The 9,455-nt window shown below is 46.6% G+C and overlaps 1 protein-coding gene across 1 annotated transcript in view; it reads left to right on the top strand.

Annotated features, from left to right (window-relative positions):
* The window catches only part of Slc7a14 (solute carrier family 7 member 14), a 103,213-nt gene that overhangs the window by 45,638 nt on the left and 48,120 nt on the right, over nucleotides 1–9,455 (top strand). The gene's annotated exons all lie outside the window — the stretch shown is intronic.

The raw sequence follows: 9,455 nt of genomic DNA, 5'->3' as shown, positions 1-9,455 counted from the left end.
GGGAGGGAGGGAGGGAGGGAGGGAGGAGAGAGAGAGTGAGAGAGAGCAAGAGGGAAGGAAAAGAAAAAGCAAGAGAGGAGAAGTGTTTGGAGGACAGAGAGAGGAGACATGTGGAGAAGCCCCCTGAGGGGAAGCATGGTCTAATGAGTGGATAGAGCCACACTGGGCTGTAGGGGCTGCTGGGATCAAACATGCAGCCTTCTGCATGCCCACCTCCCTAACCCCTTGCTGACTCTCCCCATATTGATCAAGCCAGCAGACTACAAGAACTGTGGACAGGCAGTCCTAAACTGCTTTCCAGCGGCAGGCCAGTGAGAGGATCCAGAGAACAGAGCTGCGGCCCTGCAGCCCCTTGGTGCCAATTTCTGATACTCTCTGTCTTATGGTAATTCATGTGCATGATAACCATTTTTAACTAGGTATTATAATAGGACTTCATTAAACACCTCGGCCGTGCTATCCAATACAGAGTCCTAAATTCATTACAGTGGAATGGAAAGATAAGAGACTTTCTGTTTGGTTTGTCTCTTCTGAAAGGTCTTCCAGGGAAATCTGGGAGAAACTGGTCTTTTTTGTATTCTGGCCCTGTTAATACTACTATTTCCGCAGTGAATAACACGACACCTCATAGTTCTAAGGTGACTTCAGGCTGTGGCCACACTCTGGGAAGCATGGTCCCAGCAGAGTCCTTGTACTTGGGGCCCATGGTGGGAGAGTGATAGCAACTGCCAGGCACTGGAGAACAGCGGCCCTCGCTGCCCAATGGCCAGGTCTCTAACCAAGCTTCTTGCTCTCCGAGAAGACAGCCAGGAACTCTCTTGAAACATTAGGATCACATCCTCCACCCTAGAGCACTGATGAACAGGCCCCGATGGGGAACTCCTAAGTAGGATCACGTCCTGGTGAACAGCCCCGGCGGGAAACTCCTAAGTAGGAATGTTGTCCCAGACCACATAGAGATGAATTATCCTCAGCAGTTTTTCCCCCTTTGAGAATTGTTTACTTCAAGCAAACGAAGATAAACTAGCTAGGTTTTGTTCTGCTTAGTGTCTCGAGCTGATAAGCATTTAGTTTAAGCTGGCCCATTAAAGGAAATCGACGCTTACATCTTTATGGAATTCACTGTATTTGCTCAGGAGTAGATGAGGCAGACTTAGAGGTGTCCGAGAGACAGGCTGTTCATTCTTGGGTTGGGACTGGCGGGGACAGGAATCAGACTCAAAGAAAACTATGGAGTGGTGGTATAGACCTACAGTCCTAGGGCCTGGCAGTGAAGGTGTTAGGGCAGCCTCGGTTTACAGAGTGAGTTTGAAGTTAACCTGTGCTACATGAGACCTAACTGTATACATACATACATACACACATAAGAAAAATATATTTATATGCCCCGAATGCAGTGAGAGCTCTGAGACATTACCAATCACCAGCCACACCCTCCTTTAGCAGAACACTGGCTCTCCTAGAGAATTCACCCCACCCACCAAATTCAAGCTTGGTCAGATGTCTTTTTTAGCCAACAGTGGGTCAGGAAACATGAAATACCAGGTGCAGGTTCTTCCTTCGGTCTGGCTCCTAGTGTAAGACGGCTTTGTGTCGCAGACTCATAGTCTAGATTTATTAAAAAATGGATCCAGAGCAAGAGACACGTACCATTGTGTAACCTGTTGAAATCTGGAGCTGCTTGTCATCACTGCAGAAGCTGACTCATCAGGCTTCTGCAGGTTGGTGGCCCTGGTGGGTTGTTTTGTTTTCCTTTTTTAATTCATTTAAAAGAAAGAAAGAAAGAAAGAAAGAAAGAAAGAAAGAAAGAAAGAAAGAAAGAAAGAAGAAAGCTAACTTTTTGCATTATACAAACCAAACCAAGTTCCCACTCCCTGCCCTCCTCCCCTTCCCTCCACACACCCTCCCACCTCACCCCCATCCAATCCTCAGAGAGGGTAAGGCATGTTGCTTTTAACCTGTACTTTGTCTATTACATGTCAACCTTGGTGAGGAAGATTCTCCAGTCTTCCTATTTGCCAAATGACTTCTTTCATATGCTAATTTTAGACTACTAATATTGATAATATTGATGTCCGTGTGTATATATGTGTGGGTGTGTATACGTGTCACTGCACATGTATGGAGACCAGAACTTGTGGTCCATTCTCTCCTACTACCAGGTGTGTCCTGGGGAACCGGAGGCCATTCTGTGCATCACATGACCACACTCTCCACCCTAATCTCTTGCCATGATGAAGACACACAGGGAGGGAGAAAGCCGTCCCTACAGGCTTGACTGAGCAGGTAACTTGAGGCCTTCGAGTAAATAGCATGCAGTGTGGTCTACAGCCGGGAAAAATCCTGGGCAGCTTCTGCAGAAAACATCCTGAATGAGGGCTGGGCAGCAGGCCAATGGCTCTCAGGGAGGTGAACATGGACATGAGTTCTGCAGAGGGCCCCAAAAGATCACTAGAGCCACAACCGATGAAGTGCTGACAATGTGCACGCTCACCCTGAGGGCCTCACGCCTTTCTTTCTGCATAGCATCTGTGAGCTACGCACCACTATTACCCCACCTTAGAGATGGCAGAACTCAGGGGCAGAGCCAGGAAGGGCAAATCTGGAACTGTGACACATTAGTCAGGAGCCAGAACCTCAGCCTCTGGGAAAATCAGTGCGGCTGGTAGGTTAGCCCTCAACCCTGAGATGTAGACATCCAAGGGGCCCCAGATGGGTCCCTTAGACCCACAGTCACCAGGCAGTCCTTACCAAACCAGGCAGATTCACTCCTAACTGGAATACCATTTGCCTGAGGACTGATCGGAAGGACTCTGTAGTGGTTGTTCTGGGCCAGCCACTCAAAGGGGCTGCCTCTGTAGCTGCCCAAATGTGCCAGCAAAGACTGGACTATCTACAGGAATGTCGTGAAAGAATTTACATCATCTTTAGTTTTTTTTGTTGGCTTTTTTCGTTTTGTGAAGGCAGTGTGAAAATGGGGTTTTGACTGGTTACTGCTTTGTCGGCTTAGCTTTTCCTCCCCTCTCAGCCACCATACAGAGGTACCAATCTAACCTATTTATTGAGGAGCTGCAGTCATCTTTGTCCTGAAACAAACCTGCCTTTAGCATCATCAGACTTGGAGCCGTGAAGAGACAAGCACACCAGCAAAAGCAGTCTGACTCCTCCCCGTCATAGCTCTGAAGTATTTTGAGAAAGATGCATTCAAGTGCTAGCGAAAGCACAACACGCCTTTATTGCTCATCTTGGAAAGACCACAGCCGTGAGCTTCAAAAACAACAACAACAACTCTTGCTGACTAACGTAGCCTGTGGATCATGAATATGGATATCATCCGCAGTCACCTAGAAGCAAGCTTCCTCTTCCACATTTTGTTCTCTCCAGGAAATTTCCTACAAGAAAGGAAATATCCTTAAATGCCTGTTCGTTTCCAGCAAACAAGAGCTCACAGGAACTGCCTAGAGTTTGAAATTAAGCCAGGAAAAGATTCTTGCCACCTTCACCCTTTGCTCCAGCTATTTATCCAGGTTTTCACTTCAGTTTCTAGTAACCGAGAGTTCGAAATGCAAACAGAAGCTGTTGTCTCCCTGATGCACCTGCTCCTCTGTTTGGTGGCTCTGGTGTTCTTTTAGCCAGTCTGACCAGGACAAGTCTCCCAGGGTGCAAATGAAGACAATGTAAAACATGCAACCCTTGCTGTCACCGAAGGGCTGCCAAGAGACCCCACCAACCCACCCAGAACAGGATAGGACACAGCGAGGACATGGTGACTACCCCCACCCCATGGCATACATACATAACGCATCACTATGCCTGGCCTGACACTTCGGGCTTCAACCTTACTTTTTGTCTGCCTGTCTGTCTGTTTAAAATCCCTATATATAATTATACCTCCAGAAATTTTAACCAGAATTCTAGGGTGTATCACAGGCCCCAGAGTATCTGCAAACTCCCTGGTAATCCCAATGTACAGTCTAGAGTCACCGCAAAGGGTTCTGAAGATGGAAAGGCACACCAACACCCCTCAAAGCCTGGGAATGGCGCTTTCTGCGTTTATAGGTGGTCACAGACCTTTTCCTCAGCTTTTCCAATAGTGGTTGGATTGTTCTTTGCCTGCCAATCTCTCTCTGCAGCAGCCCAATACCCCACTCGCTTCTACACTTCTGTCCACCCCATCGCTGACAAAAGGACTTGATAATTTTTCAACTAAATGTAGAGTCCTGAGTGGCCAGCCACCATGGTAACAGAAAGAGTACTGACATGGCGTCTGAAGTCTCTTTCTAGCTCAATGGAGACAGTTATTCTCAACTGTGGGTCACAACCCCTTGGACAGTAGAATGGCCCTTTCACAGGAAGCGCCTAAGACAATCAGAAAACACATATATTTACATTACGATTCATAACAGTAGCAAGATAATAGTCACAAAATAGCAATAAAAAATAAAAAAAATAATTTTATAGTTGAGGTCAGCACAACATGAGGACCTGTATTAAAGGGCCACAGCATTAGGAAGGTTGAGAACCACTGGCATGGTATTAGTTTACCCAGTACACCTCAAGAGGGAAGCAGGCTGAGCTGTAAGTACTCCTTCAGTCTGGGAAAATGGGACTTGGGGTTCACTTGGGAGGAGTGCCTCTGGGATTAGGGTGAGCTTCCTTGTGTGTAGTTCCCTGGCATGTAATTCACACGATTCCCAGGAGGACAGTCCAGATTAGGGGCATACAGCTCAGGAAGGTTAGCGAGAGCTCCACACACGCCATTTCCACTAGCGCAGTCTCTGCCATGCAAATAAGGGTGGTGTAAATGAGAGTTATGCAAATAAGGAAAGTCCTGGCTAACTAAAGTTCAGTCCTGTTCAAAGGGTGAGGTCACCTGCCAGTCATCTGACTCTGGGTTTCAACTCCGTAGTGTAAGGTGATAGCACTCTGCAGCCGGCAGTTTGGGTGGTAACTACAGCTCTTACCTGAATTGTGCTTGTGAAAATTCCCAAACAGGGATTTGCTCCACCTCTGGGTCTCTTGCGAAAGGCCTCCCCTCCATGCTGAACTTTGCATAGCAGCTACAATGACCTTGCAAAGAAGCCATGATCCCATGGTGCCCACTGGATGAAGCCTCCCAGTAGCCCCACTAGGCCTTTAAAGTCAAATTCACACCACAGATCTTAGGCCAGACTGACTGACCCATGTGCATTTTCATCAGGACAGTCGGGAATGCTGGCACCAGCCCTGCAAGAGCATATGGCAAGCTCCGTACCACTCTTGAGAAGGCTGTGACTTTGGGCAGCTTCTGCACCTTTTCTGCCTCCCTTGTCCCTCTGCAAAGGCTCGTGCTAGGCTGCTGCTGCCGTTCACCTAACTCGTTCATGGCACTCAGATCTTTCTCCTCACTCTGCCAAGAACTTCCCTGATCCTGGGTACAGCCAGCCCCCTAGTTACTCAAGAACCAATGCCGGGTCTCCAGAGAACTCCCCACCCTTAACCACTTAGTTTTATTTTTGTTTATTTTTGAAAATTTCACACATGAGTAGTGTATTTACATCTTTCCCTCTCCCTCTTCCAGTTCTTCCCCTATCCCCATCCCCTCTCAAGTTTATGACCTCTTCTCTTATATTTTTTTGGTTGTTAGCCTAGCCTTTAACAGCTGAGCCATCTCTCTGGCCTCCTCTAATTATTAAAGAATTACATATATATGCATGTTTGTATGCATAACCTACTGAGTCCATTTAGCATTGCTTGCATGTACATGTTTAAGACTGACCACTTGGGACTGGCTAGCCATCCAGGGGCTTTGAACCTGGAGAACACTGACTCTTTCTCTCTCCGCAGCCATTGAATGCCTGTAGCTCTTCATCTGGGGCTGGGGCCTTGTGAAACTCCCCCATTCACCTCGACATATCAGCTGGTGCTGTTGCTTCTGTCTTATTTCTTTCACAGTCTCTATTAGTTTGTTAAGGCTGTTGAACAGTGCCCCACCAATTAGGCAGGAAGTAACACGGTGCACCACCAATCAGGTGTGAAGGGCAGCCATGCCTCCACACTCATTTTCCTATAAGGCCACAACCAAACTAGGACTCTGTGATCCATGGGTCCTATTGCTTCATTAATCAGGAAAGAAGACACAGAAAGATGAAGATGAAGAAGAGGAGAGAGGCTGTGGATGAAGGGGAAGTATGAGATAGGAAGAAAAATGAAGAGAAGGAGGAGGGGGAGTAGTGTATAAACTGATCACATGACCGTTCAAAGGTATGATTAAGGGGAAGGTTTTATTGTAGATCTGTAAAGAACATCCAGAGGTGTCTGGAAGAGTCCAGAGCAGAGAGTGAAAGTAGCAGACTGAACATGGCGGAGTGGGCATGGGCTTGGGTGGTTGGAGCCAGAGGACCAAGAGCAGAAGACAAAAGAGAAGGAAGAAAGTCAAAATAGCAGGGTTTTAAGGAGAAATGAAGAGCTAGGAGAGGGGCGCCCTGGAGCTGAGAAGTTCAGAGTAAGGAACAGGAGGAGAAGAGCCAGGCTTCAGCATGACTCTGAAATGTGTGGCTGGTACTTGTGATACTGAGGGTGCGTGGAGACCGCCATGTGTTTGATGATATACTAATAGACACTACAGGTAGCCATTTGTCTCTTCTGCCAAGAAAAAGCAAGTGGCTCCTTCGGTAGAGGGATTGGTTTCACAAGTTCCCAAGGAATGCTGGTTTTTGTCTACTGGTCAGAACTTGGACCTGACAAGGAGGAAGGGCATAATATAGACACAGGCTCCAGGAGGAAATTAAACCAGAAAGACTGTCCCCAAACTCTGTGAACCAACCTCCTGCATTTCACCTGACTCTCCTAATTAGTCAGTGTTTGCAAAGCCTTCAAGAAGTGAGAAGCACAACATTATGTGATAAGCAGTATTAATTAAGAATGTTAGCTAGGTGTTGTGACACACACCTGTAGTCACAATATTCAGGACAAGAATGCAGGAGAATCACCAACTTTGAGACCAGGCACACTACCTAGCAAGTCCCTGATCAAAAGCTAATAATAGCTACGGATTACGTCGGCAGGGACTTCTGTGTGTAAATAGCCCAGGGTTCCCAGTGCAGCTCTCGGACTCAATGTTGCGCATCCTTCCAAATTTCTTTCTTGAATCCTATAGAGCTTCTGACTGCTAGAGAAAGTAGCTTCAAGGCATACACGGGGAGGGGGGGTCTGCTACATCAGCGCTCTCCTACATCAGTCATCAACAAAGAAAATGCCCACAGACTTGCCTCCCAGACATTTTCTCCACTAAGGGTGTCTCTTCCCAGATGTCCCAATTTGTGTCCAGGTGACAAAAAAAAAAAAAAAAAAAAAAAAAAAAAAAAAAAAAAAAAAAAAACCTACCCAGCGTATTTAGTGAAGACCCAGGGTAGATACACCCACTCTCACCAGCCAGCTCGTGATGACCCATTGTGGGCATGCACACTCCCACCAGCCAGCTGCTAGAAGGGGCTAAGAGTGGCACAATCCCATGAACAACATCGCTGTGAGAAGCTCAGTCTCCCCAGATGGTGAACAAGCCCTGTTAAAATCCAAACGTATCAAATTACAACCCCCATTTCACTTACTCTAGAGTTGATTTACTGGAAGTTTCAGTGTCTAGATATTTTAAGACCATCCAAAATATCCCGCATGCTGATACATCAGGCAGACTTTTAGGTTCAGTATTGAGGCTCAGATCACCATTGCCAAGATGCTTATATTCAGGAACCTCAAGTGAGATCTACCAGAGATACATGCCACCATCCTGTGCCTTTCCACTGTTAGCCCCAGCCCACCCCCAGATGTCTGCAGAATTCCTCACCGTATAATCTGCCAAAGCAAGAAAGTGCCCAAATCATTTTCTGTTTTATCTGAAAGCCAAATTCAAAACAACTCCATACGTGGCATGACCCCTCTTAAGAATCAGGGATCGAATTTTGCATTCTATTGTTGTTGTTGTTGTTGTTTTAACAAATGAGGATGTTGTGTTCACAAAGAATATACCCAGCATTACACATCAAATCTTGACAGAGCCAAGTAAGAAGTACATAGGAGCTGAGGCGGCTAAGCGCTTCCTATGAGCCAGGTCTCATCCTCAGCTTCTTACATGCATGCACTGACCTGTCATCCCACTAACACCAAGAAGAAGTCTTAGTTGCTGGAGCTGTTGGGTCAGAGCCTAGGCCCTGGCAGCCCTAGGAACTAGGTTCAGCCTCCTGTCCTCAATAGGTATGGTTGCTTGAATGAAAAATGTCCCTCTTAGGCTCATGTATTTGAGCATTTGCTTCCCTGCTAGTGGTTCTATTGCGAGGATTGTAGAACTTTCAGGATGTGGAGCCTTGTTGGAGGAAGTACGTCCGTAGGCTCTGAGATTTTCTAGCTTCACCGTGCTCCTGTTCCCTCTCAGCTTCCTGTGTGTTATTAGAAGCACCGTTAGCCAGTTTTCTGCACCTGCGGCATGCTTTCCCCACCTAATGCCTTGTCATCCCCATCACAACAAACTCTACCCTGCTGTGGGATATTCCTTTACTCGGTGTGAATATGTGTCGCTGTGCTTTGCTTAATAAAGAAGCTGGCTGGGCAACAGCTGGGCAGGAAGAGATTGGACAGGAGAGCCATACTGAGAGAATGCTGGGAGGAAGAAGGGCAGAGTCAGAAGTCACAAGCAGACACAGAAAGAAGCAAGATGGGCATGCCTTGTGAGGAAAGATACCAAGTCATGTGACAAAGCATAGATAAGAAATATGAGCTAGTTTAAATGTAAGAGTTAGCTGGTAATAAGCCTGAGCTATTAGCCAAGCATTTGTAGTTAGTATAAGCTCTGAGTGGTTATTTGGGAGCAGCTGGCAAGACAGGAAAATTCCACCTACACCACCCCTCTGGAACCGTGAGCCTTCATTCCTTGAGTTGCTTTCATCAGACTATTTGTCTCAATAACAGAAAACTTACCAACTACAGGGGACAAGTGAAAAAGACAAACAAGTAGCTAAAAACAAAGGGAGACTCATTCAGTGTGGCAACACTGGAAGAAAAACAAAAAGCTTGAAGCCCTCTTCTAAGTCCATCTTCAGGGTCCTCACAGGAGCTATGGGTTTAACTAGAGGGCTATTTGAAGGTACGCATAGCGGAGCAGCCCTCATTAGTGATCCCAACACCAACATGCGGGTCACAGTCTCTCCTGCGAGGTGTCAGAACCATATGGCATATCTTTCTAGGGAATGAACTCTCCCAGCTGGCACCAGGGCCCTAACATTTTCCTTCTCCCAGTATGATTCTTAAAGAAAATCTAATTTCTTGAAGTATGGTTGGAATTTGCAAAGAGAGGGAACATGCATCTTTTCAGAATGTCTTCATTCTGGTCAAGATTTTATTGGCCTGTGACACCTAAGACTAAAGCACAGAGACTGGAAATGGCTTACAGTGGATCTTATATTAAACCAGTCTCTGGCAGA

Source organism: Alexandromys fortis, unplaced genomic scaffold (assembly GCF_014885135.2).
Source record: "Alexandromys fortis isolate MF-2015 unplaced genomic scaffold, M_Fortis_MF-2015_v1.1 scaffold_300, whole genome shotgun sequence".
NCBI classification, from domain to species: domain Eukaryota; kingdom Metazoa; phylum Chordata; class Mammalia; order Rodentia; family Cricetidae; genus Alexandromys; species Alexandromys fortis.
Note: the sequence above shows the minus strand (reverse complement) of the source record. Positions and strands in the feature narration are given on the sequence as shown.